Raw genomic sequence first — 27,675 nt, 5'->3', positions numbered from 1 at the left:
TTGAACAGAACTGGACCCAGAGCTGAGCATGGTGGGACCCCACTCCTTATGCCCTTCCGGCCTGACTGTGAACCACTGATAACTACTCTCTGGGAACAGTTTCCCAACCAGTTATGCACCCACCTTAGAGTAGTTCCATCTAGGTTGTATTTCCCTAGTTTGTTAAGGAGAAGGTCATGTGAGACTGCATTGAAAGCCTTCCTAAAGTCTAGATAAACCATATCTGCCGCTTCCCCATCCGCAAGGTTTGTTACCCAGTCAAAGAAAGCTATCGGGGGCTGGTTTGACACAACTTGTCCTTGATAAATCCAAGCTGGCTATTGCTTCTCTCCCTATTATCTTCTAGATGTTTTCAGATGGATTCCTGAATTGTTTGCTGCATTATCTTCCTGGTGCAGAAGTTAAGCTGACTGGTCTGTAACTGCCTGGCTTGTCCTTATTTCCTTTTCATATATGGGAACTACATTTGCCCTTTTCCAGTCTGCTGGAATCTCTCCCATCTTCCATGACTTTTCAACTATAATAACCAAAGTAAAACTAGCCCATTGGGTCTGTGAGCAGGTAAATCGCCTCCTCGCCCAGCAGCTCCCAGGGCAATGACCCAATGCCTCCCCACCACAGGGACAGAAGCTGAAAGTCCATCTGATGGCAGGTCAGGGGCTAGCGTGGAATGTGCTGGGATCTCGGCCTGGGCCCTAGTGGGGTAGGTGACCCCGTCACCCGTAACCACACCCAGCAAGGCCTGCACCGATTTTCTCCCTGTCTGTGAGTCCCAGCAGAGAGACCAGGGACTCATTGGTCCATGGAGAATGAGCTTTCCCCAGCTGGGGCTGCAAACCAGTGATCAAGGGCAGCGGGTGAGGGAGCTTGCACTAGCGCTCCTGCAGGGTCCATGGTGTGGGGTGAACAGAGAAATCCAGTGTCCAGGGCTCTCAGGCCACGTGTCCATTCCACTGCAGGAGGATCTGGGAGCAGCCTGAGGGGACTGGGGCAGGAGTCGGGAAAGCAGCCGTCTGGGAGAAGGAGGGAATTCAGCTGTGCTGGGGAAGCTGGGCTGAGCAGAGATGCTGCTGCAGATGCTGCTAGTTCCTGAGTACGTCGCTTCAGCACTTTTTCTACCTGTTTAATATAGTGGTGTGAGCTCAGCTGAGTAGTGTGCTGCACTCATTTTAATAGTGTTAGTGGCTTTGCCTGGGTATAAAACCAGGGCCGCCCAGATGATTCCGGGTGCCTGGGGTCTTCGGGCAGGGGCCCCACTTCGGCGGTAATTTGGTGGCGGGGCCCTTCCGTTTCATGACCGCCACCGAAGTGCCCCGAGACCCGTGGCGGGACCCCTGCTGCCGAATTACCGCCAAGACCGGCTGCACGTCGGCGGCGGGTCCCGCTGGCAGTAATTCGCCAGCAGAGGGTCCTTCCACCCCAGAGCGGAAGGATTCCCGCCGCCAAGACCGGGAGCAGAAGAAGCTCCAAGGCCCGGTCCCAAGAGTTTTCGGGCTCCCGGAGCGAGTGAAGGACCCTGCCCAGGGGCCCCGAAAACTTCGTAGGGGCCCCTGGGGCCCGGGCCTGGGGCAAATTGCCCTCTTGCCCCCTCTCGGCGGCCCTGTATAAAACTGAGGTGCAGCTTCACCCTGGTCACACCCCTCTATCCCTGCTCCACCCCTCCCCTCCAGCCTGTCCATGCTCCCCTCCCGAGCACTCCTTGTGCCTACAGCTGCTGGGGAGGCACAAGTGGCACCTGTGTGGGAGGAATTTCCCAGGGTGGGGAGGGCTTTACCCTTCCCTACAGCCCCTTTGGCCCACCCTGGGCAGCATGGGAGGCAGAGCACAGTGGTGGGCTGGGGCCAGATTTCAAGAATGTCTCTTGATGTCAGATCCAAATATGGGATCCTGCCTTTACATGCGTAGGGGCTGGACACCTGCAGTGCCCAAGGACTCCACATGCAGCTGTGGCTGCAGTTGGAACAAGTTCCCTGCAGTCCTGTAGTTCAAAGGGAGAAACTGAGGTACCCAAAATTAGGCCATTGTTGTAAATTGAGGCCTTTCCGCCTGCCCGTTAACAACAGTCGGTGGGCTAAGGCTCATTGGAAGTCACTGTTTAGACTTGATCACGGCTGACGTAGTCCTGGTCATAAGCAGAAGCCTGGCAGTGAAAGGTCCTGATTCCATCCCCAGCCTCCAGAGGCAGATGGTCCCCCAGGGATGGAACAACCCTGGGGAATATTTTACACTCACAGTCTTTCCCACGGGCTGGGTAATTCCACAGTCTCATTCACAGGGCTGAGAACCTCAGGGTTAAGTTGCACAAAGTGAAACTAACTGAAATGTGCCCCCTGCGCTGCACGCTGTGCTGTGCTGCCCTGGGGAGATGTGGCTTTAAGCTGCTGTCCCAGCCCCTTCCCACTCTCAAGAAGGACTGGGCCAAAAGAGATCTGATGAGGTTCAACAAGCGTAAGGATTTTTATCTCTCTAGGCCGATCTGATCAGAAGATCTCGGGGAGCCTTACAGTTTATCTCCGCTGAGTCCCCTTTAAGGCCATCTATCAGAGCTGACTTTAATGAACTCCACACACACAAAGCTATAAAATAAAACAACAACACTTTATTTGCTAAGGGAGAGGAAGGAATGGAAAGGGGAATGGATTAATGATTCTGGAGATTCGAATAACACACAGGCACTTATAATACAAGATGTTCTATCTTTACAGACATCAGCGATAAAGGGGTGCAGGATCCAGAAAAGAGAAGCCAGTAGTGAACACTGACCGTGGACAACAGATGAAACAGACAGGTACGTATCCCTATCTTAACTCCCACCCTAACCCGCTTTGCGTCGTCCTGAGTGCACGATTGATCTAACTAATCGGACCAGGTCCGTGTATGCAAGTTTGCTTTCCCAAAACAACAAACAAACAACCCCAACTTAATTAGTAAGTAGCTATTGCAGGCCCATAGCCAGTGGCAAGATTGTACCGCACCAGGAGAGAGAGCAGCCACCTGCACCTCTGACAGCTCAAAAGCTCAAGAGCCAGTGCCCCTGGCCCTCCCCTCATTGGTCTCTGTAGGGAGCTGTTGCTGGGCAAGGTCAGATTCCTGCTCTTCCCACTTTCCCGCCTTTTCTAGGTACTGAGGAACAAGAACCTGACCCCCAATGGAGGTCGCCTTGTCCTTTTACCAAAACAAAATGGCCTTTTGATTTACAGAACTTATTTTAACTTTTATACAGAATAATTCGTCAAAAATGTATACTGAAATTAACATTTCCCCCTCTTGTCGGTGTTACACCTGTTTTAAAAAGATGTAACTGCCGACACCTGTGGCTTTGCCAAATTATGACCCACCCGATGAATAAATTGTCACATGGCGAAAAATTTGCATTGAACCCAAATACAACCATAGTATTACAGAGGGGGTAGTGCTGATTAAAACATTCCTTATCGCAGACTGGGGATGTGTAATAACTGTTTGATTTGCTTCTTCCCTAATTACCACGGGACCAGTTAAACTAGGAATAGGAGAAGGAAGAACCAAAACAAATTGGTATACTCTTATTCCATACGGACCTACCATAGACCATTTACCAGAGTCTGCCGTTGTAACATTCATTTTAAACCTCCTATACAAGTCTAACTATTTACGGAAAATTTAACCTTGATCTTACTGCAGTAGAAAGTTTTACAATGAAAAGACTCTTCCTGCTTTACATCCATTTCCTGCATAGACGAACTATTGCAAGAAGGTGTGGATACAACAGTACATTGAGAGCCGAGAAGGAAGGACTGTGCTGGAGTACTAATTCTGAACATGGCACTAGGTCTTTCATGAACCCAAGGAGCTGATATATTTCCAGAAACCCACCCCATGGTACATGCTCAGGTACTTCCAATTTAATGCAACCGCAAATCTGAGAACTGTTGGGCACCCTAAGTTTGGTACAATTCCCAAAAGAGGTTTTACTATATCCCACTTACATGACATTTCTGTTTTTTCTCTGCATCCCACAGGTGCAGCCTGATAGTTAAGGCACATTTCTGAAATTACTGCTTGAAATATACCTGCCTTGTTCGATCTTTCTTTGACCCACTTGAGCACACAGCACGGTTCTTCCTTGATCATTAAAACAGAAATGGGGTCATTTTGTTCCAAAGGATCCAGGGTGGCCATGGGATCCTCTGTGGCATAATGACTCCCTGTTATACAGAACAGATGGTCACCTTCAACCAAATCAATTAACCAAACCTTAACAAATACAGTGCAACCTATATACATAGAGAATAGGATGATGGCGGTCATGTCGATCTAGGAATGGAAGAGAAAATATGATTGGCACAGTTAAATGGGTTGATTTCCTTTCCATTCCTTTACCTGGCTGCTATGGAATCACTTTAATTTGATCCCCTTCTTTGCTGGTATTTGAACCTGATATACAGAGGCACTTGCTCCGTTTGTTATGATAACTGGACCCACCCAACGAGGACTAAGGACATGGCCTTTTTCTATATAATACCTAAACATTACCTTTGTACCAACCACCCATCCTACATCATTAATGTGGCCTAACCAAGCACTAATGACTTGGTTATTAGCTTTTAGTTGAGGAGCTACTCGATGTTGAAGACTGCTGATGGTGTCTAGCAACTGTGACATGTATAAGTCTATTTGCACCCTGGGAAGGTACTCATCCGGTGGAACCTCCCACCCACTAAAGTTCAGGGGTGCATAATTCTCCCAGTTAGCATCTCGTGCGGTGAAAACCTCACACAGTTCTAGTAGATCGCATGGCCGCTAGGATATATGGGAGTTTGCTATCCCAATCCCTTCCTTGCACATCTATTACTTTTCTAAGAGCAGTTTTCATGGCTCTATTAGCCTCTCGACGATAACAGATTTTGCGGGTGAGCAGCTATGTGCAACCGCTGTTTGATGTTTAAGGCCGCACACAGCGCTTTTGTGACTTCACCCACAAAGTGTGGTCCTCTGTCTGAATCTATTTCTGATGGGATACCAAATCGAGAAAAGGTTTGTTCCAGTATTTCCTCCTTTATGTTAGGCAACCACGCCACTTAGACACCCGTTCCAAAGTTTTGGACGCAGCATAGTGTCCCTGGCCATGAGCTACAGTTATTAGTTCTTTTCGTGGAGTTATTGGCATAACCAGTACAGGTAATTCACAGTTTGGTGATGTTGCTATAATCAATCCGTTTTTGTCCTTACATATCCTTGATGTTTCCCTGCTGTTAAAAGGGCTTGGAGATCATTATCCTGTTTTTGCAGGGTCAAGATGCCATGGCCTGCTGACACATCTGGAGACGGCATCTTAACTACAGCAGCTGAAATTGGGTCTTATCCCATGTATATGCTGATCCTAACCTAGCAGCTTGTTTTGCTAGCTGATTGGCCTGATTGTCAAGCGTGGCCAGAACCGACCCCCTTCGTATGGGCTTTTACTTTGAACTCTTTTCTTCCAGATGGGAAGGGCTTGAACCACCCAACTAGAAGCAGAACACAGACAGATGTTTTCTCAGGTGCTACCCCAGACGATACTGCCAGGACCGCAATTCATTGTGCAGCTTGTGCTGACGGCGGCCTCACCGTACCCTGCACCACTTGCTGTGTCCTCCTGGATTGCAGCAAACCCTGCAACAGGATGCCCTTCGTGGTGACAAGCACTCCCATCAACTGCCCAGAGTGTTAACCCTTTTCCTTGTACTTCTTCCCAGGATGTTGCTAAGAAGAATGGAGATAGTAAGTCTAAATCAGGATCTGGCAACGGACATTCGTGCTCATCTCCTGCGGTAATCGGAGCATAGGGAAGGATTCTCGTATGGGGGGGATCTTCTCAGTACGAATATCCCGATTGACCAGACTTAGAGTCCATCCCGCCAGCCGGGAGAGGATACCCTTCCTCATTAATTCTTCCAGAGATGACATATTTTACTGGAGTATGGCATGTCCTCACCACAATGAGAGCTGTGCCACTTAAATATTCCCAATGTGTTAGGGACCATACCAGGGCGAATACCTCACGTTCGCAAGCTGAAAACCTCGCCTCCACCTCACTGAGAGTTTTGGAACCATAGGCCATCGGTCTCACCTGGCCAATTTGTTTTTGCAGCAAAACAGCTCCAGTGCTTGCTGGAGTAGTTGCCAGGTGCAAGTAAAATGGCAGGCCTTGTTTAGGAGAGGCTCGCGCTGGTGCAGCCGCTAGAGCCTTTCTAAGATCATTAAAAAGGCACCTTTCACAATTGGCAAGTCAAATCCTAGTGAGGAAAAGACAAAGAAGCGTAAACTCTGGCAAGTCCAATGAAAAGTATAGGGCAGAGGCCAAACATGACCTTGAAGAGCAACTAGCCAAGGCACAACAACTAACAGCAAAGGGTTGTTCAGTACATGGGATCAGGGCCGGCTCCAGGCACCAGCCTACCAAGCACGGGCTGGGGCGGCACCTTGGGAGGGGGGCACTCGGGGGTTGGGTTTATTGTTTTTGTTTGGCCAGGCGGCGTGGGGGGGAGGCGGGTCTTAGGAGGTGTGGTGCCGTGTTGGGGGCGGGACTTGGGCGGTGCTCGGCTGGGGCGGGGCCTTGGGCGGCATGACGCTCGAGGGCGGGGATGGGCGGGGCAATGCCGCTCAGGGTGGGGTCTGGGCAGCATGACGCTCGAGGGGCGGGGACTTGGGCGGGGCAATGCTCAGGGTGGGGACTGGGCGGGGCGCCGCTCGGGGGGCGGGGCTTGGGTGACGCTCGGGGGCGGGGCCTTGGGCGGTGTGACGCTCGGAGGGGGTCCATGGGATGCAGGAAGTCTGCCAAACGGTCAGCAAAGCCACTAGGCAATCGGTGCTAAAGGAGCACTCCAGGAAGACCAGGCCACTGCGGCGAAGCTAAAAAAGTTCCTTGCTTCTGTCTTCACTGCAGAGGATGCGGAGGAAATCCAGACACGCCAGCCCTTCTTTTGAGGTGACAGATGCTAGAATCAAAGAATTATAGACCCATCAGGTTAGAAGGCACTGCAAGGTCCAGGGAGGGTGTTTGGGTGAAGAAGGGGGTTTGGGGTGTAGGCTCTGGGAGGGAGTTTGGGTTCTGGGTGCAGGGTCTGGGCTGGGACAGGGGGTTGGGGTGCAGGAGGGGGTACAAGCTCTAGGAGGGGGTTTGGGTTCTGGGTGCAGGGTCTGGGCTGGGACAGGGGGTTGGGGTGCAGGAGGGGGTTTGGGTGCTAGGTGCAGGGTCTGGGCTGGGACAGGGGTTGGGGTGCAGGAGGGGGCTTGGGTGCTGGGTCTGGGCGGGGACTGGGGGTTGGGGTGCTGGAGGGGGTACACGCTCTTGGAGGGAGTTTGGGTTCTGGGTGCAGGGTCTGGGCTGGGACAGGGGGTTGGGGTGCAGGAGGGGGTTTGGGTGCTAGGTGCAGGGTCTGGGCTGGGACAGGGGTTGGGGTGCAGGAGGGGCTTGGGGCTGGGTGCAGGGTCTGGGCTGGGACAGGGGTTTGGGGTTTGGGAGCAGAAGGGTACAAGCTCTAGGAGGGGTTTGGGTTCTGGGTGCAGGGTCTGGGCTGGGACAGGCGGTTGGGGTGCAGGAGGGGGTACATGGGATGCAGGAAGTCTGCCAAACGGTCAGCAAAGCCACTAGGCAATCGGTGCTAAAGGAGCACTCCAGGAAGACCAGGCCACTGCGGCGAAGCTAAAAAAGTTCCTTGCTTCTGTCTTCACTGCAGAGGATGCGGAGGAAATCCAGACACGCCAGCCCTTCTTTGAGGTGACAGATGCTAGAATCAAAGAATTATAGACCCATCAGGTTAGAAGGCACTGCAAGGTCCAGGGAGGGTGTTTGGGTGAAGAAGGGGGTTTGGGGTGTAGGCTCTGGGAGGGAGTTTGGGTTCTGGGTGCAGGGTCTGGGCTGGGACAGGGGGTTGGGGTGCAGGAGGGGTTTGGGTGCTAGGTGCAGGGTCTGGGCTGGGACAGGGGTTGGGGTGCAGGAGGGGCTGGGTGCAGGGTCTGGGCTGGGACAGGGGTTGGGGTTGGGTGCAGAAGCTCTAGGAGGAGTTTGGGTTCTGGGTGCAGGGTCTGGGCTGGGACAGGGGTTGGGGTGGTGCAGGGCAGGAGGGCTGGGTGCAGGGTCTGGGCTGGGACAGGGGTTGGGGTGCAGGAGGGGTTCTGGGTGCAGGGTCTGGGCTGGGACAGGCGGTTGGGGTGCAGGAGGGTACAAGGCTCTTGGAGGGAGTTTGGGTTCTGGGTGCAGGGTCTGGGCTGGGACAGGGGGTTGGGGTGCAGGAGGGGGTACAAGCTCTAGGAGGGAGTTTGGGTTCTGGGTGCAGGGTCTGGGGTGTGACCGGGGGTTGGGGTGCAGGAGGGGTAGGAGGGAGTTTGGGTTCTGGGTGCAGGGTCTGGGCTGGGACAGGGGTTGGGGTGCAGGAGGGGTTGGGTGCTAGGTGCAGGGTCTGGGCTGGGACAGGGGTTGGGGGGCAGGTGGGGGCTTGGGGGCTGGGTGCAGAGTCTGGGCTGGGACAGGGGTGGGGGTTTGGGAGCAGAAGGGGGGCAAGCTCTTGGAGGGTGTTTGGGTTCTGGGTGCAGGGTCTGGGCTGGGACAGGGGGTTGGGGTGCAGGAGGATACATGGGATGCAGGAAGTCTGCCAAACGGTCAGCAAAGCCACTAGGCAATCGGTGCTAAAGGAGCACTCCAGGAAGACCAGGCCACTGCGGCGAAGCTAAAAAAGTTCCTTGCTTCTGTCTTCACTGCAGAGGATGCGGAGGAAATCCAGACACGCCAGCCCTTCTTTTGAGGTGACAGATGCTAGAATCAAAGAATTATAGACCCATCAGGTTAGAAGGCACTGCAAGGTCCAGGGAGGGTGTTTGGGTGAAGAAGGGGGTTTGGGGTGTAGGCTCTGGGAGGGAGTTTGGGTTCTGGGTGCAGGGTCTGGGCTGGGACAGGGGTTTGGGGTTTGGGAGCAGAAGGGGGTACAAGCTCTAGGAGGGGGTTTGGGTGCTGGGTGCAGGGTCTGGGCTGGGACAGGGGGTTGGGGTGCAGGAGGGGTTTGGGAGCAGAAGGGTCTGGGCTGGGACAGGCTCTAGGAGGGGTTTGGGTGCTGGGTGCAGGGTCTGGGCTGGGACAGGGGGTTGGGGTGCAGGAGGGGGTACAAGCTCTAGGAGGGAGTTTGGGTTCTGGGTGCAGGGTCTGGGCTGGGACAGGGGGTTGGGGTGCAGGAGGGGGTTTGGGTGCTAGGTGCAGGGTCTGGGCTGGGACAGGGGGTTGGGGTGCAGGAGGGGGCTTGGGGGCTGGGTGCAGGGTCTGGGCTGGGACAGGGGTTTGGGGTTTGGGAGCAGAAGGGGGTACAAGCTCTAGGAGGGGGTTTGGGTTCTGGGTGCAGGGTCTGGGCTGGGACAGGCGGTTGGGGTGCAGGAGGGGGTACATGGGATGCAGGAAGTCTGCCAAACGGTCAGCAAAGCCACTAGGCAATCGGTGCTAAAGGAGCACTCCAGGAAGACCAGGCCACTGCGGCGAAGCTAAAAAAGTTCCTTGCTTCTGTCTTCACTGCAGAGGATGCGGAGGAAATCCAGACACGCCAGCCCTTCTTTTTAGGTGACAGATGCTAGAATCAAAGAATTATAGACCCATCAGGTTAGAAGGCACTGCAAGGTCCAGGGAGGGTGTTTGGGTGAAGAAGGGGGTTTGGGGTGTAGGCTCTGGGAGGGAGTTTGGGTTCTGGGTGCAGGGTCTGGGCTGGGACAGGGGGTTGGGGGTTGGGTGCAGAAGGGGGTACAAGCTCTAGGAGGGAGTTTGGGTTCTGGGTGCAGGGTCTGGGCTGGGACAGGAGGTTGGGGTGCAGGAGGGGTGGGGGTGCTCGGGGCAGGGTCTGGGCTGGGCCCGGGGGTGGGGGTTGGGGAGCAGAAAGGGGTACAAACGAGGGAGTTTGGGTGCTGGGTGCAGGGTCTGGGCTGGGACAGGCGGTTGGGGTGCAGGAGGGGGTACAAGCTCTAGGAGGGAGTTTGGGTTCTGGGTGCAGGGTCTGGGCTGGGACAGGGGGTTGGGGTGCAGGAGGGGGTACAAGCTCTAGGAGGGAGTTTGGGTTCTGGGTGCAGGGTCTGGGCTGGGACAGGGGGTTGGGGTGCAGGAGGGGGTTTGGGTGCTAGGTGCAGGGTCTGGGCTGGGACAGGGGTTGGGGTGCAGGAGGGGCTTGGGGCTGGGTGCAGGGTCTGGGCTGGGAGGGGGTTTGGGGTTTGGGAGCAGAAGGGGTACAAGCTCTAGGAGGGAGTTTGGGTTCTGGGTGCAGGGTCTGGGCTGGGACAGGGGGTTGGGGTGCAGGAGGGGTTTGGGTGCTTGGTGCAGGGTCTGGGCTGGGACTGGGGGTTGGGGTGCAGGAGGGGGCTTGGGTGCTGGGTGCAGGGTCTGGGCTGGGACAGGGGTTTGGGGTTTGGGAGCAGAAGGGGTACAAGCTCTAGGAGGGGTTTGGGTTCTGGGTGCAGGGTCTGGGCTGGGACAGGGGGTTGGGGTGCAGGAGGGGGTTTGGGTGCTAGGTGCAGGGTCTGGGCTGGGACAGGGGGTTGGGGTTTGGGAGCAGAAAAGGGTACAAACGAGGGAGTTTGGGTGCTGGGTGCAGGGTCTGGGCTGGGACAGGGGGTTGGGGTTTGGGAGCAGAAAAGGGTACAAACGAGGGAGTTTGGGTGCTGGGTGCAGGGTCTGGGCTGGGACCGGGGGTGGGGGTTTGGGTGCAGAAGGGGCACAAGCTCTAGGAGGGGTTTGGGTGCTAGGTGCAGGGTCTGGGCTGGGACAGGGGTTGGGGTGCAGGAGGGGCTTGGGGGCTGGGTGCAGAGTCTGGGATGGGACAGGGGTTTGGGGTGCAGGAGGGGTTTGGGGGCTGGGTGTGAGAGGGGTTTGGGTGTTGGGTGCAGGCTCTGGGCTGGGACAGGGCGTTGGGGTGCAGGAGGGGTGCAGGGTGTGGGTCTGGGCCAGGGATGAGGAGTTTGGGGTGCAGCAGGAAGGCTGCCTGGGGCTGGGGTGGGGGCAAGAGGAGGATTCCCAGGGACAAGACACTCACCCAGGCCCCACCAGGCTGCTGCTCAGGAGGTCCAACCGGGATAAGCCCCTCCCCTCAGATTCGACTTGGAGTCACCTGGTGGGGCGGGAGGCTGCCATGCGCCTCCTACTTCCACAGGCGCAGCAGCCGCCTCAGCCTGCCCCCAGCGCCGCTCCCTGTAGCCTGCAGTGGCAGCGGCCAGTGAGGAGCACAGTGTGGAGATGCAGGGGCAGGCAGAGACGCTTGGGGAGGCACGTGGGGTGGCAGGCAGGGCCGGGGGATGCTCTGGGGGTGGCACGTGGGAGTGGCAGGTCGGGCTGGGGGAGAAACCCTGCCCTGAACATTGGTGGAGCCGGGCCCCTCGAGGCCCTGAATTTGCTGGAGCCCGGGCACCACAGGCCCATATAACTCGCCGCCTCTGGCAAGGTTCATCTAGTCTAACCCCTGCCAAGATGCAGGACTTTGTGTGTCTAACCCACCCAGCTTCTCTCTTCTGGCTGGGGTCCCTTGACTGCAGCAGCTCCCGATCTCCTCGCTCTCCTCTTTCCCTTACTTCCTTCACTTCTCTGCCCACTGGTTTGCTGCATCTCTGAGTCCTCTCTATATGCCCTGGCCCAGCAGCTAGTTGCCCAGGCTACACTCCCATTGCCATCCGTGGGGCAGCCTGGGCTGTGAGGGCTGCAGGTTTTGGTCCCTGGTCAATGCAGGTGCTATGGCTGCTGCACAGCTACGTGGTGACTCCTGCAGCCCATCACCAAACTGCGGGGCCATATTCTGCAGGGTGGCCTCCCTGGCTGAGATTCTGGGAGCAGAGAACCCCTGGGTCAGAGAAGGAAAATGGCCCACACAGAACACACTGTCAATGGCTCCCACAGACGTCCCGTGACACCCGACTGTGCAGCCCAGAAGTTCTCCTGCTCCTTCATTGTCACCGCGGGCAAGAGTCTGGCAATGGGAATGGATTATGCATCTGGGCAAGGAGGAATTGGCCATGGAGGTGGAGGAGGACTTGGCTTTGCCCTCCTTATCCTCCTCCTCATCCAAGTCGTCCTCTTCTGCTTTCTTCTCCATGACCACGTGCTCCATTCCCATGGCCAGGTCCTCCCCCTCCTCCACTTCCTCCTCTCTGGCCAGATCCTCCCTCTCCTCTGTGGCCAGGTTCTCCTCCTCCTTTTCCTCCTCGTCCTCTTCTCTGGTCAGGTCCTCTTCCTCCTGCTCCTTCTCCGTGGCCAGGTTCTCCTCCTTCTCATCTTCCTCTCTGGCCAGGTCCTCTTGCTCCTACTCTTCCATTGCCAGGTCCACCTCCTTCTCTTCTTCTTCCCCCTGCATCGGCACATCCTCATCCTCCTCCATTCCTGGGTCCTCCTAGTCTATAGTCAGGTCCTCTACCTCTTCTTCCGCCTCTTCTTCTTCCCCCTGCATGGCCACATCCTCGTCCTCCTCCATTGCCAGGTCCTCTCCCTTCTCCTCCTCCTGACCCAGATCCTCCTTGTCCTCCTCTGTGGCCTGGTCCTTCTCCATGGCCAGGTCTTCCTCTTTCTCCTCTGGAGCCAGGTCCTCCTCCTCTTCCTCCTGCTCCATGGCCAGGTGCTCCACTCCTGTGGCCAGGTCCTCTTCCTCTTCCTCCACAGGCAGGTGCTCCTCTTCCTGCTCCATGGCCAGGTCCTTCTCTTCTTCCTTTTGCTCCATGATCAGGTGTTCCTTTCTTCCTCTTCCTTTACCTTCTTCTTCCTCCTCCTTCTCAGTGATCAAGTCCTCTTCCTCTTCTGTGCAGAGGTCCTCCTCCTCCTCTTCTGCTGACAAGTTCTCTTCCTCCTCCTCTCCTCTGCTGCAGACACATTCTCCTCCTCCCCTTTCCTCTGCTGCAGACACATTCTCCTCCTCCTCCTTTCCTCTGCTGCAGACACGTTCTCTTCCTCCTCCTCCTCCTCTTCTTCCTCTTCTGCAAACAAGTTCTCCTCCTCCTTTTCCTCTTCTGTAGTCAGATTCTCCTCTTCCTTCTCTTCAGACACATCCCCCCCCGCCTCCTCTTCTTCCTCTTCTGCAAACAAGTTCTCCTCCTCCTTTTCCTCTTCTGTAGTCAGATTCTCCTCTTCCTTCTCTTCAGACACATCCCCCCCCTCCTCCTCCTCTTCTTCCTTTTCTGCAGACACATTCTCCTCCTCTTCTTCCTTTTCTGCAAACAGGTTCTCATCCTCCTCCTTGTTCTCTTCTATAGATATTTCCTCCTCCCCAGTCTCCTCTGTGTCCAGGTCTTCCTCCTCCTCAGTGGTAATGTTCTCCTCTTTCATCACTAGCTCCTCCACCTCCTCCTCTTTTCACTAATCAGGACTCGCTCTGCCTGCTTCTCCGCCGCCTCTGCCTTGAGATCGTCCTCCGCTTCCTCTCTGTCTGTGTCAGGGTCTTCATCCTCCTCTGTCTTTTCCTCAGGGCAAAGTCCTTCTCTGACTGGTCTGTGGGGTCTCTGCATCAGAGAGACAAGGGCAGAGGGTGACTCTTGCTGGGGAGGGGGGAAGAGGAAGGACAGGGGTGAGAAAGGATGGGGAGAGCAGATTTAATGTTTCTCCCTCCCATGTAAGCATCGAAAGGCAGAGAGATCCCCACAGTGTCCCTCTCACACACCCCTCAGCCCCAGGACCCATTGCAGAGAGATCCCCACACTGCCCCGTCCACAGACCCTCAGCCCCAATGACCCATGGCAGAGAGTTCCCCACACTGCCCCTCCCATAGACCCTCAGCCCTGTGGCCCCATGGCAGAGTGGGCCCTTCACTGTCCCATCCTCCCTGGGAGTTGCTCCAAATCATCAGGGACCCACTTCCCAAGCTCCCCATGCCCCATTGCAGGGGTGGCTCTGCAACTCCCGCTGATGTCATTGAGCTCACGTGGCTCTGGCCAGACCCCTGGGCTGGGATCCCCACAATGACTGGGACAGAGCGACTGGGTGTTAATGGCCCTTGCTCCTCCCCATGCCCAGGGGGTCTCCTCACCTGCAGTGGAGGACCACTCAGCCTCCGTGTTGCAGAGAACCTCCAGAGAGTAGCTGCTCTCCTCTCCGGCAACAGTTAAGCAGCTGAGGCAGCGATCCCCCAGCTCCTGCCCTGGGAATGCCTCCTGCTGGCCCACACAGCTGGGATGAGGGCAGGCCTTCCAGCAGAAGCAAACCCAGAGCTGCGTTGCCTGGCTCCTGCCATGGGCTGAGTCCTGCCTGCCCAGATTGAACTTAGGCCACCTCCATCTCGGCCTGGATGTTGTCTCTCTCTGCTCAGCACCAGCCCTGGGGCTGGTTTCCTCCCAGTGAGCAAGGCCGAGCAGGACCATCTCCTGGGGTGGCCGGGGCCTGCTTCCCATGCCATGCGGATGGAGGGGCAGCTCTCTGTCTGGGGACGCTGGCAGCTGGTCCCCTCTGGCTCCGGGGCCACCTTCCTCCTGAGATACCTTCTCAGCACGTCCATCCTGGAACTGAGCAGGGAGCAGCCGTGAGTCTGGGGCAACAAAGCCTCTCAGCAATGGGCCTGTCTTGCCTCAGGGGGAATGGAACCTGGGTCCTTAGAATCATAGAATCTCAGGGTTGGAAGGGACCTCAGGAGGTATCTAGTCCAACCCCCTGCTCAAAGCAGGACCAACCCCAACTTAATCATCCCGGCCAGGGCTTTGTCAAGCCGGGCCCTAAAAACCTCTGAGGATGGAGATTCCACCTAGGGAACCCATCCCAGTGCTTCACCATCCTCCTAGTGAAATAGTGTTTCCTAACATCCAACCTAGACCTCCCCCACTGCAACTTGAGACCATTGCTCCTTGTTCTGTCATCTGCCACCACTGAGAACAGCTGAGCTCCATCCTCTTTGGAACCCCCCTTCAGGTAATTGAAAGCTGCTATCAAATCCCCCCTCACTTTTCTCTTCTGCAGACTAAACAATCCCAGTTCCCTCAGCCTCTCCTCATAAGTCATGTGCTCCAGCCCCCTAATCATTTTTGTTGCCCTCCGCTGGACTCTTTCCAATTTCTCCACATCCTTCTTGTAGTGTGGGGCCCAAAACTGAACACAGTACTCCACATGAGGCCTCACCAATGTCGAATAGAGGGGAATGATCACGTCCCTTGATCTGCTGGCAATGCGTCTACTTATACAGCCCAAAATGCCATTAGCCTTCTTGGCAACAAGAGCACACTGCTGACTCATATCTAGTTTCTTGTCCACTGTAATCCCCAGGTCCTTTTTTGCAGAACTGCTGCTTAGCCAGGCGGTTCCCAGCCTGTAACGGTGCATGGGATTCTTCCGTCCGAAGTGCAGGACTCTCTTGGCCCCTGCTGACTCCACCCCAGGGGGCCCCTCCTAGTGCCTGAGTCACAAGGGCTGCTGTGCCCTGGGGAAGTGTTTGGTGCCCAATAACAGACTAGGATTGTCATCCAGGCACAAGGGTACAAATCTATCACAATCTCCCAGTAACAACACAACAAGTGAGGGAGCTTATTGGGCAGAGGGAAGAAAGGCCTGGGGTTAAGGAAAGAACAGGAGCAACTAGACTAGTAACCCATCAACAATCACAGCATTGACAAGGGGCCCGACCCGCCCCAACCAGCTCCCACCCAGCCCCTGCGCAGCAGAATGGGAGTTGAGTATCCGGTCTCTAGGGGCTGATGCTGCCCTGTGCTCCTAGGCCGGCTTGAAATTCACAAGGAAAACAAGCAAAAGGGATTCTTACCGGGTCTTCGGTCTGAGTGTCAATGGGCACCTCCCAGGCTGTGACGCGTCTCCCTCAGCTCCACTCCGCCAACAACCGAATGGAAACCAACCCCTTTGTCTCCGAGCACTGGCTTCTGATTGGCTCCCTCTGCTCCACTCCCCCAACAGCCAATAACCAAATGTAAACTGACCCCTTTGTCTCCGAGCGCTAACTTCTGATTGGCTCTGGTAGTAGCTCCCCGCATGTTCCGTCTCCGCCCGGCATTCCAGGCATGCTGGGAAGCGGTATCCTGAGCCCTGCAGCCATTGCAGTGGCGGCTTAACGCACAGGGGGCCCATGCCCAGGGCCTCGGGCAACTCGGGGCCCTGGGAAAATCTCACCATGCTCGGGCAGCATGATTTCGTTGGTGATTGTCTTGCCTGGCATCAACAACGCTTCTGCTCTCACTCGTTTTCCATCTCACCACTGGGCTGGACTCTTTCCCCTCTTCCCCTCCCTCTCCACCCCCACATTTCTTTCCCCTTGGTGCCAAACACAACACAAGAGGGAAAAACAAAAGTTATCATCACAATCTGCCGTGATGGCTAGGCTCTCCTTCTCGCATCACCCACACCCCAGGGCTTACCCTGAACCCCCTTTGCATGATGTTGTCACAGCTACAATTGGAAAGCACCCCACTGCTCCTGCACCCAGCATAGTCACGCTGCACAAGAGACTCTTGTCCCTTCCACTGGTATTAACCCCACAGAGCCCCAGGTCCAGCTAGGATGCACCTTATTTTTCTTTAGTACTGGGGTTCTCGTCCTCTCCTTCCTATCTCTCTTGGACTCCATCTGTGGGAGTGGACAGGAAGTGTTACAGACACACAGACCCTCCCCAGCTCTCTCTGCACCCTGGGCTCACACCTGGTTGTCTCCCCAATCCTTGGCGCTGTCCAGCATGCCTCCCCGCAGAAGTCATAGAATCATAGAATATCAGGGTTGGAAGGGACCTCAGGAGGTATCTAGCCCAACCCCCTGCTCAAATCAGGACCAATTCCCAACTAAAGCATCCCAGCCAGGGCTTTGTCAAGCCTGACCTTAAAAACCTCTAAGGAAGGAGATTCCACCACCTCCCTAGGAACCCATTCCAGTGCTTCACCACTCTGTGAGTGAAAAGTTTTTCCAGATATCCAACCTAAACCTCCCACACTGCAACTTGAGACCATTACTCCTTGTTCTGTCATTGGGTACCACTGAGAACAGTCTAGATCCATCCTCTCTGGAACCCCCTTTCAGGTAGTTGAAAGCAGCTATCAAATCCCCTGCTCATTCATCTCTTCTGCAGACTAAACAATCCCAGTTTCCTCAGCCTCTCCTCATAAGTCATGTGCTCCAGCCCCCTAATCATTTTTGTTGCTCTCCGCTGGACTCTTTCCAATTTTTTCACATCCTTCTTGTACTGTGGGCCCCAAACTGGACACAGTACTCCAGATGAGGCCTCACCAATGTCAAATAGAGGGAATGATCACATCCTCGATCTGCTGGCTATGCCCCTATTTATACAGCCCAAAGTGCCATTAGCCTTCTTGGCAACAAGGCCACACTGTCGACTCATATCCAACTTCTCGTCCACTGTAACTCCTAGGTCCTTTTCTGCAGAACTGCTTCCTAGCCATTCGGTCTCTAGTCTGTAACAGTGAATGGGATTCTTCCGTCCTAAGTGCAGGACTCTGCACTTCTCCTTGTTGAACCTCATCAGGTTTCTTTATCTAGGTCCCTCTGTATCCTATCCCTACCCTCCACTGTATCTACCACTCCTCCAAGTTTAGTGTCATCAGCAAACTTGCTGAGAGTGCAGTCCATGCCATCCTCCAGATCGTTAATGAAGATATTGAACAAAACCGGCCCCAGCACCGACTCTTGGGGCACTCCACTTGAAACGGGCTGCCAACTAGACATGGAGCCGTTGATCACTACCTGTTGAGCCTGACGATCTAGCCAGATTTCTATCCACCTTATAGTCCAATCATCCAGCCCACAGTTCTTTAACTTGCTGGCAAGAATACTGTGGGAGACCATATCAAAAGTTTTGCTAGAGTCAAGGAATAACACATCCACTGCTATCCCATCACCCACAGACCCAGTTATCTCCTCATAGAAGGCAATAAGGTTAGTCAGGCATGACTTGCCCTTGGGGAATCCATGGCGCCGCCGCCCTGGGTGGTGCTGAGTTCTGGGGGCTGGGGTGGGGTCCGTCCGTTTCACAAGCTGCGGCTCTTCCCACGTCCCGAGCTCATGGTAGAATCCCGGCAGGAGTTTGGGGGCAGAGGAGCTGCCCAACCCCGTAATCCAACCCTCCTTCCCTGCCTCATTCCAGACGCTGAGTCCCAGCCCTGCCGCTGCCCTGGGGCAGGTGGGTTTCTAGTCCCAGTTGGGCCCCTCTCCCTAGGCCAGCGGTTCTCAGCCCCATCAGCACACCGGGCCGCCGGGTAGTGTCTGCACTGGGTGGCTGCAGCCCACAATGGCTAAGAGGTTGAGAACCGCGGCTCTGGGCCGAGTCTGTGGCTGCTCTGGGCCAGGCCTCTGCAAAGCTCCCGCGGTCCGTTACTGGGGCCATTTCAGCCACTGTCCTGGCTGGACGGGAGCAGCGGGAGCTGGAGGAGGAGGGAACTGGGGGGGTCCTTGCAGCTCAGGGGCTGCCCGGTTAGAGCCCAGCCCTGGGCGGGAATCCCCGGCAGAGCCTGGTTCCTCGCTCGTTCCGTGTGCTGGTTTCCCCTGGAGCTAATGGAGTCGGCGTCCCTGCGGTGGAGGGTTGGGGGACTCCGAACAGACCCAGAGCCGTAAGCGAGGCGAAGGTTTGGCCTTCAGGATAGCTGGTGCCCTGTAGTGCATCTGCGGAACCGTGGCCGGGGGGAGTCTGGGGCTGGGATAGCCGGGGGCTGCGGGTCAGGATTGAGGACACCAGCAGGGCTGTGGGGAGCCCAGGGCTGGGATCGCGGGGGGCTGGAAGTCGGGACTGAGGGGCACCGGCAGTGCTCTGTGAGGAGGGAGGGATGAGCCCAGGGCTGGGATAGTGGAGGGCTGCGGGTCGGGACTGAGGGGTACCAGCAGGGCTGTGGGGGGCGGGTGTGAGCCCAGGGCTGGGATAGCAGGGGCTGTGGGTCCGGAGTGAGGGGCCCTGGCCGGGCTGGGGGGGGGAGCCCAGGGATGGGATAGCAGGGGCTGCGGGTCGGGACTGAGGGGCAGCGGCTGGGCCGTGGGGTGAAGCAGCCCATCTGGCTATTGGTGCTCCTCTCGGTTTCCTGGGCTCTGAAACATTCCCCTGCGCCCCCCCACCGACCCAACGAATCGGTGCTGGGGCGCGGGGGCGAGGCTGGCCCGGGGCGCGGGAGCTGCAGTTCTCCCCTGCCCCCCGTCTCGTTTGTTTCCCGGCTGCAGGATGAAGAGGACGAGGACGATCCCATCTACGTGCATGGTGACGAAGGCTACAGCCCCAACCTCAGGGGCAACTACTTCCGAGATGGGCAAACCAAGATCGGTGAGCGCCCTTGCCCTGCCCTGCCCTCGGCAGCTCCCGGGCCTCTGTCTGGGAGGAGCTGGGAGCGGGTGGCTGCGTGGGTACGCCCTCTCTGGCTGTGTGAGCTGGGCCCGGTGCAGTCTGGGGGCGACCCTAAGCCACCCTACGTCACTGCCCTCTGCAGTCTGCCGTCGAGCAGCCTTGGCGCGCCTTTGCATTGTGCCAACTGCCAACGGGCCTCCCGGGCTGTGCCGGGGGCTGGGCACAGAGATGCTCGTTGCCTCAGACAGAGGCACGAAGAGCAAGTGACTCTCCCAAGGACACCCAGGGGGTCACTAGCAGAGCCAAGAAGTGACCCTCCATCTCCTGCGTCCCAGCCCCATGACCCTCCTTGCTCTGCGAACATGTGCTCCCTAAATCTCTTTTCCTCGGCATCATCATGTGGCAGAGAGTTCCACTGGCTAACGTACATTGTCCAGAGCAGTAATGAAATGATCCAAAGCCCCTTGCTTGGCCACGTTAACGAGGCTCCCTCCCTCCCCAGGGCCCTGCTCACCCCTGTGGGCTGCGGCTGCAGGGGCTTCCCGTTCGCCTGCGGGCGTCCCGCTGCAGAGCCCGAGGCCACGCCCGCTGCAGTGCCCGGGGAATCTCCGCTGAGGCTAGCGGTGAGGCGCCCCAGCTGGTGGGCTGCATGTGCCAGAGTGGGGCTGATGTTCCCTCCAGCAGGGGGCGGTGGTGGCGAGTGTGGCCCCCCCCCCCACTCTAGGGCCCTAGGGCTGCTGTCTCCCCGCCCCCGCGCCCATCCTGTGCGTGGTCTGGGTGTTTTATGATCACGGTGAGTTTCGCTGCTGCTCCCCGGCCCTGCGGGAGGCTCCCAGCCCCTGGCCCGCTGCAAGGCCGGACCGCAGCCCCCTCCCCTTCGCCCCCGCAGACTTCGTGCTGGTGTGGGAGGAGAAGGTGCGGCCCCCGAAGAAGAGGAGGGGGAAGCTGGCGGCTCACGAGGCCAGAGGCGACCGGCCACGCGGGCACCACGAGCACTGGAGGAGGAAGTTCCTCAACAACCTGAGAAATGCCGGGCTGCTGATGGAGAAGGTGAGAGGAGAGACTTATACCGTGGGCCCCGGTATGTGCCTCCCTCCTCCGGTCCCGGCCGCATCCCTCCTGGGCCCCGGGCCCCTGCTGTGTCCCTCCCCCGCCCCCAGGTCCCTTCCATGTCCCTCCCCCACCCCCTAGGTCCCTGCCGCGTCGGGTTGCCAACTTTCTAATCACACAAAACCCAGCATCCCCGCCCCTCCTCCGAGGCCCCACCCATGCCCCGCCCCTTCTCCGAGGCCCCGCCCCTACTCACTTCATCCCCCCCCCCTCCATCGCTTGCTCTCTCCCACCCTCAGTCACTTTAACTGGGCTGGGGATTAGGTACGGGGTTGGGGATGCAGGCTCTGGGGTGGGTCTGGGGATGAGAAGTTTGGGGTGCAGGAGGGGCTCTGGGCTGGGGCAGGGGTAGAGGTGAGGGCTGTGGAGGGAGTGTGGGTGCAAGAGGGGGCTGCGGGGTTCATCGTGGTTCCCAGCCAATGGGAGCTGCAGAGCCGGCATTAGGGTCAGGGGCAGCGCGTGGAGCCTCCCTGGCCGCCCATGTGCCTAGGAGCTGCAGGGACCTGGGGGCCGTGTGAATTCTGGGCAGGCAGGGAGCCTGCCTTAGCCCCGGCCCCGGTTGTGCCGCCGACCGAGTCACCAGGGTCCTTTGTGACGGGCGTTTCGCCTGGCAACCCAAGGTCCCTGCCATGTCCCTCCACCTCCAGGCCCCAGGCCCCCTGTGACGATGCGGTTCTGGCGGGACCCAACTGCGAGTGCCAATTCAGGACCAATTGCTCAAACAGGGCAGTCACAGCCCATGGCTGGGGGTTTCCACCTCTAAGGCAAACCAAACCAGCCAGACAGAGAGGACTTCGGTCTCACCCCACTGGCTAACCACAAGTCACACAAGGAATTTCCTTAGACACTCCAGTCTCCCAGTATCACCACCAGTGCACTCGTCCTGGGGATGAATGGTTATGAAAACCAACACCCCAATAAAAGAAAATGGTTCCCTCGATCCCAAAGGACCAAGCCCCAGACCCAGGTCAATATACACATCAGATCTTACCCACAAATCACGCTGTTGCCAATCCTTTAGAATCTAAAATCTAAGGGTTTATTCATAAAGGGAACAAGGTAGAGCTGAGAGCTAGAACTGGTTACATGGAATCAATCACATACAGTGATGGCAAAGTTCTTGGTTCAGGCTTGTAGCAGTGATGGAATAAACTGCAGGTTTAAATCAAGTCTCTGGAACATCCCCCGCTGGGATGGGCCATCAGTCCCTTGTGCAGAGCTTCAGTTTGTAGCAAAGTCCTCCAGAGGTAAGAAGCAGGATTGAAGACCAGATGGAGATGAGGCATCAGCCTTTTAGAGGCTTTACAGCAAAATGGAGTCTGGAGTCACCTGGGCAAGTCCCTGCACTTTGCTGAGTCACAAGGCGTGTCTGCCTCCTCTCCATGGGTCAGTTGTGTAGCTGATGGTCCTTAATGGGCCCTCAAGCAGGCTAGGCAGGGCTAACACCACCAGAAACACAGCACAAATTTGAAATACAGACAGTACAGAGCCAATACTCATAACTTCAACTACAAAATGACACATGCACCCAGACACCATAATCATAACCAGCCACCCATAGCCTGGTCTTAGACACCTTATATGATCCTTTACATAAGATTTGGTGCCACTACAGGACCTTGGTTGCAACCATGTTCTATATGGTCCCAGATCATATCAGTAACGTCACACCCCGCCATGGCCCTCCTCTCCAGGCCTGATCCCCAGCGTCACCCCCTCCGAGCCCCAGCCCCACCCCATCCCTCTCCCACTGGGTCCAGGCCCCTGCTGCATCCCCTCCCAAGCCCTGGCCATGTCCCCCTTCCCAAGGCCCTGGCCCCCACCACATCCTCCCGGCTCCAGCCAGGCCTGGCTGTGGCTGATTGGGGTGACGGTGCATTGGGAGACTCTCGAGGCCTTGCTGGCCCCAGGATGCAGCAGTCGGAGAGAAGGCGGCTGTCCCCTGCCTGACCCCAGGGCCGTGTGTCCCATCCCTGCCCTACAGACCCTGGCCTGGAGCCCTGGACGCAGGCACATGGCAGCTCTGCCCCCCTGGGGGCTCCGTGTTCAGCCCCCTCCTGCGTCCCCGCAGGAGGAGATGCTGAGCGAGCGGAAAACCATCCACTACCTGAAGCTGAGCGCCCCGTGGGACGTGCTGGTGTTCTACGCCGAGGAGCTGTGCCTGCGAGCGCCCTGCAGGTCAGTGCACCTGGGGCGGCTCTCCCACCAGCCCCCCCATTGCCCTCTGCTAGCCCAGTCCTGGGCTCCCCCCCGCATCTCTGCCAGCTCCCCTCAACCCCGACCCGCAGCCCTCCTACCCCAGCCCTGGGCTCCCACCCAGCTCTGCCAGCGCCCCGACCCGCAGCCCCTGCTAGCCCAGCCCTGGGCTCCCACCCAGCTCTGCCAGCGCCCCTCAACCCCGACCCGCAGCCCCTCCTACCCCAGCCCTGGGCTCCCACCCAGCTCTGCCAGCGCCCCTCAACCCCGACCCGCAGCCCCTCCTACCCCAGCCCTGGGCTCCCACCCAGCTCTGCCAGCGCCCGACCCGCAGCCCTCTGCTAGCCCAGCCCTGGGCTCCCCCAGCTCTGCCAGCGCCTCAACCCCGACCCGCAGCCCTCCTACCCCAGCCCTGGGCTCCCACCCAGCTCTGCCAGCGCCCCTCAACCCCGACCCCCAGCCCTCCTACCCCAGCCCTGGGCTCCCAGCTCTGCCAGCGCCCCTCAACCCCGACCCGCAACCCCCTGCTACCCCAGCCCTGGGCTCCCCACCCAGCTCTGCCAGCGCCCCTCAACCCCGACCCGCCGCCCCCGCCGACCCCCGCCCAGGGCGCCCCCAGCTCTGCCAGCGCCTCAACCCCGACCCGCATCCCCCTCCTACCCCAGCCCTGGGCTCCCCCAGCTCTGCCAGCGCCCCTCAACCCCGACCCGCAGCCCCCACCTACCCCAGCCCTGGGCTCCCCACCAGCTCTGCCAGCGCCCCTCAACCCCGACCCGCAGCCCCCACCTACCCCAGCCCTGGGCTCCCCCACCCAGCTCTGCCAGTGCCCCTCAACCCCGACCTGCAGCCCCCACTTACCCCAGCCCTGGGCTCCCCCCAGCTCTGCCAGCGCCCCTCAACCCCGACCTGCAGCCCCCTCCTACCCCAGCCCTGGGCTCCCCACCCAGCTCTGCCAGCTCCCCTCAACCCCGACCTGCAGCCCCCTGCTAGTCCAGCCCTGGGCTCCCCACCCAGCTCTGCCAGCGCCCCTCAACCCCGACCCGCAGCCCCCACCTACCCCAGCCCTGGGCTCCCCAGCTCTGCCAGTGCCCCGACCCGCAGCCCCTGCTAGCCCAGCCCTGGGCTCCCCCAGCTCTGCCAGCGCCCTCAACCCCGACCCGCAGCCCTCCTACCCCAGCCCTGGGCTCCCACCCAGCTCTGACAGCGCCCTCAACCCCGACCCACAGCCCTCCTACCCCAGCCCTGGGCTCCCACCCAGCTCTGACAGCGCCCCTCAACCCCAACCCGCAGCCCTCCTACCCCAGCCCTGGGCTCCCCACCCAGCTCTGCCAGCTCCCTCAACCCCGACCCGCAGCCTCCTCCTACCCCAGCCCTGGGCGCCCCAGCTCTGCCAGCTCCCTCAACCCCGACCCGCAGCCCCTGCTAGCCCAACCCTGGGCTCCCACCCAGCTCTGCCAGCTCCTCAACCCCGACCCGCAGCCCCTGCTAGCCCAGCCCTGGGCTCCCCCCCAGCTCTGCCAGCGCCCCTCAACCCCGACCCGCAGCCCTCCTAGCCCAGCCCTGGGCTCCCACCCAGCTCTGACAGCGCTCCGACCCGCAGCCCCTGCTAGCTCAGCCCCGCCCCAGCTCTGCTAGGCCCCGTGTGCAGGAAGTAGTGGGGACTGGCCCTGTCTCCGCCTGCAGGTGACTGTCGGTCTGGGAGGTTCCTGGCCACCCCCAGCCCTGACGCTCTCTGTGCCGACCGCAGGCCCAGCCCAACCCGGACTGGAACAGCTCCGCCGAGGTCCTGAGGAGACTCTGCATCCCCAACGCCCTGCACCAGCACGTCCCCAACAAGCCCGCGGACTATTACACCTGCGCCTTCCGCAGGTCCAAGCTGGACAAGTGAGTCTCGGGACTCCCTCAGTTAGGTCCATCTGGGGGGCCAGGAGGCCAGAGCTGCATTGGGAGACCAGAGCCCCATCTGGGCTCCTCCAGTCTCCCAGCCAGCTCCAAACTGAAACTCCCTCCAGCCTCTCACTCAGCCTCCCCCCGGCTCCTCCCCCAGCCTTTGTGTCCTTTGTCCAGTTTCCGGGCAGAGGTGTCACCTGGCCGACCTCCAGCCCCCTTCCTGGGGTCTCATGTTCCGTGCTCAGGTGTCCTCCCTCAAGGCAAGTCTCCCATCCCCAATGCAGCCAGTCCCAGCACAACTCCCCTGCAGCCTTCCCAGGCCAGCACTCCCACTCAGCATTCACAGAGCACAGCCAGAACATCCCCACTTCGTCACAGCTCCCTCCTTGCCTCCCTTCCCCTGGCCCGACTGGCTGTTTGATTATCCCCCCCAGGTTCCTGGGCAGCGACTCCCGGGACTCCTACTTCAGCAACACGCAGAGACATCGCATCGTGAGTAGGGTGGAGGAGCATGGGGACCTCAGGGGCCTGCCCCACTCCCAGCCCTGCTCTGCCCAGGTCCGTAATTAACCCCGTTGCCCTAGAGGCAGCTCCACGGGCCCATCACATGGTGGGCAGCCAGATCGAAATCCCCTGGCTCTCTAATGGGCTGATTTAACCCCCCACCCAGACCCAACCCTGCCCCCAGCTCTGTGTAGAAACCCCAACCCAGAATCATCCCCCTTCATGGCTTCGGGCCCAGCTCTGTGCTTCAGCCTCCGCAGGCCCCACAGCTGGTGGGAAACACTAGAACCAGTGACGTGTGTTTGAATCCAATCTCAGGCTCCAGGGCACGGCTGATTGCCTGGGGAAGGGTCAGGAAGGCTCCCTCTGCCCTGCACCTAGCATGAGCCAAGGGGAATGTGGGGGCATCAGAGCCGTGGGCAGCTCCTGCCCTGGGGGCTGGGCCAGAAAGGTCTATGGGAAGGCTCCCATTAGCATCCCAAGGCTCTGGTGCAAGGTCCAGGTGTGTGAGCTCCACAGGGCTGCGCCCAGCCGGGACTTGCTGGGTTCCTGCTCCGCGTGAGCCCTGGCGAGGGTGGACTTTGCTGACGGCGCCGCGCTCCTCGGGTTGGCAGGTCTATGAGATCCTGGCTCGCACCATCTACGGGAAGCGGAAACGTGCCGAGATCGGGATCAACCGGCTGCTGAACGAGCGGGTGTACGGCGCTGCCTTCCCGCTGCACGAGGTAGGGGCTGCCGGGTGGGCTGCTGTCCTCCGGAGCTGGGAGGGGGGGCCTGGGAGCGCGCCGTCCGTCCGGCGCGGGGATGGGGTGGGGACAGACGTCCCTCCGGAGCTGGGCTGGGGGGCCTGGGAGAGAGACGTCCTTCTGGAGCTGGGATGGGGGGCCTGGGAGAGAGACGTCCCTCCGGAGCTCGGATGGGGCGGGGACAGACGTCCCTCCGGAGCTGGGATGGGGGGCCTGGGAGAGAGACGTCCTTCTGGAGCTGGGCTGGGGGGCCTGGGAGAGATGTCCTCCGGAGCTGGGATGGGGCGGGACACAGACGTCCCTCCGGAGCTGGGATGTGGGGACCGGGGGGCAGCTGCTGGCTCTGCAGGTCCTGGTTGGTCACTGCGCCATTCAGCCGGCACTAGGCGGGGTCCCGGCAGCCGTTGGCAGCTCTGCTCCCTGGGCACTGCAGAGACCCTGCCCCATCCGCAGTCGCCCCTGGCTGTGCAGGTGGCCGACCCGTCTCCCTCTCTGTTGCCTTGACCCAGGGCCCCTTCGAGACGCCTGAGTCTGAGGTCCCCGATGAAGCCCTGAACCTCGCCAAGTCCTCTACCGCTTCTGGGCCCAGTGGGGCTGCTGGTACCGGTACCAGCCGCTGGATCACATCCGCCAGTACTTCGGGGAGAAGATTGCCATCTACTTCGCCTGGCTGGGTGAGAGCCCACCTCCTCCTCCCCTCTGTCCGCCTCTGCCCCCCTGCCCCAGCGCCTCCCCTGCAGCGTCCCAGGGGCCAGGTTGGGGCTGGGATGGGGATCACGGGGATTGTTCCTGGAGCCTGCTGGACACACAGAGCCCCAGGGCTTCTCTCTGCCCCCAGCCAGGCTCACCCAGCCTGTGCTGCCCGGTGGCGCTGCCCAGGGCTCTCGGTGTCCGGCCGGCAGAGGCAGATTCCCGGCACCCTGACTGGTACAGAAAGGGCCGGGGGGCAGGACCGTGTGGGCAGGTCTCCTGGTTCTTTCCCTTGGTGCTGCCGCGAAGTGCCAGCAGTGCCATGTGGCTGGTGCCCCGTGCCCCTGCTTCACAGGGGCGTGGGCGGGCGTGGGGTGGAAGAGGGTGAGCGAGGTGCCATGCAGAGTCTGCAAGTGCCTTAGTCCTGCCCCCAGCCTGCCAGGTGGGGCGGGATCATTGTCCACATTTTACAGCTGAGGAAACTGAGGCACGGACGGGGGAGGGACTTTCCCCAAGCCACACAGGGCATCAGCCCTGGGGGTGAAACTCAGGAGTCTTGGTGCCCCACCCTTGATGGAGAGGGGAGGGAGGGGGTCTCCCCTGTCCGGTGTCGCCCTCCTCCGGGGGCTGGTCTCACGTGCCCGTCCCCTCTGCAGGCTTCTACACGGCCTGGCTGCTCCCTGCTGCGGCCGTGGGCACCGTGGTCTTCCTCGCAGGCCTGGTTGCCATGGGAACCAACACGCCCGCGTGAGTCTGTGGGGCTGGGGTTGGGAGCGCAGGAGGGGGGGTGTGTGAGGAGGACCCCTGCCATCCTACCCTGCCCCCCTCCCTGCCCCCCGACATCCAGCCCTCAGACACAGGAATTCGCAGGCTGCCGCCAGCCGCCGTTACTAGTGTGCGGCCTGGGTGCTGCCTTCTCGAAGGGCGGGGGGCGGGGGCGCTATAGGGGGTCAGGGTGCTATAGGGGCTACTCCAGCAGCTCCCATCACTCTCCGCTCCCAGGCCTAGCAAAAGCCCCCGGGTCACAGCTGTCAGAAGAAAGGAGGGAGACACAAGGAGGGGCTTTGATATGTGGTGATTTGCTGAGGGAGAGCGGGGTGGCGCCGTATAACTGCCGGCAAGGCACCGTTTGCAGCCTCTGGAGAGAAAGCAAAGTGCCAACGCTGGCCACCCACCAGCCTGCTTTTCTGGGCAATGGCACAGTGTAAGCAGGGGGCTGCACAGCCTGGAAATAGCCCGGGCAGCAGGGAGAGAGATGCGGGTTTCCACCCAAGAGAGGGGACAGCTGAGGAGGAGAAGGGTGGGGGCCCTTG

General features: G+C 59.1%; 1 pseudogene; it reads left to right on the top strand.

Annotated features, from left to right (window-relative positions):
- LOC120384977 lies at positions 1-27,308 on the top strand (annotated as a pseudogene).
- Positions 27,309-27,675: the final 367 nt, after the last annotated feature.

Source organism: Mauremys reevesii, linkage group 17, assembly GCF_016161935.1.
Source record: "Mauremys reevesii isolate NIE-2019 linkage group 17, ASM1616193v1, whole genome shotgun sequence".
NCBI lineage: Eukaryota > Metazoa > Chordata > Testudines > Geoemydidae > Mauremys > Mauremys reevesii.
Note: the sequence above shows the minus strand (reverse complement) of the source record. Positions and strands in the feature narration are given on the sequence as shown.